This window comes from Porites lutea, chromosome 1 (genome assembly GCF_958299795.1).
Source record: "Porites lutea chromosome 1, jaPorLute2.1, whole genome shotgun sequence".
In the NCBI taxonomy this organism is placed as follows: domain Eukaryota; kingdom Metazoa; phylum Cnidaria; class Anthozoa; order Scleractinia; family Poritidae; genus Porites; species Porites lutea.
In genome coordinates, this window is record NC_133201.1 from 53,288,650 (window position 1) to 53,289,015 (window position 366).

Here is a 366-nt window from a genome sequence, read left to right on the forward strand (position 1 = left end):
GAAATACAGGAAGAGGGTGACGAAGTTCGGGGTGGAAGTATTAACAGGTAAAACGTTGTCTTTTTGACTTGAATTTATCGATAAAACCGGCCAAAATTTTTTTTGTTTACAAATGTAAATTAAGCTTGTCTTGCGTTACTTTATTTAGTTGACTTCTTCATAAATAAGCTTCAAACTAAATTTAATAATACCTTTTACAGAATAATTTTAAATACAAAAAGAATTCAGAACCACTTTTGAGGAAATTTCCCCGCAAGAGCTAAACAAATGCCTTCAAAAGTTTTATTTGTCGGCAAGAAAAAGCGACGACCGCAGCCGTTCGGTCATTGCGCGCCAAAATTGTAAAGGCCGATACACACGAGGGAT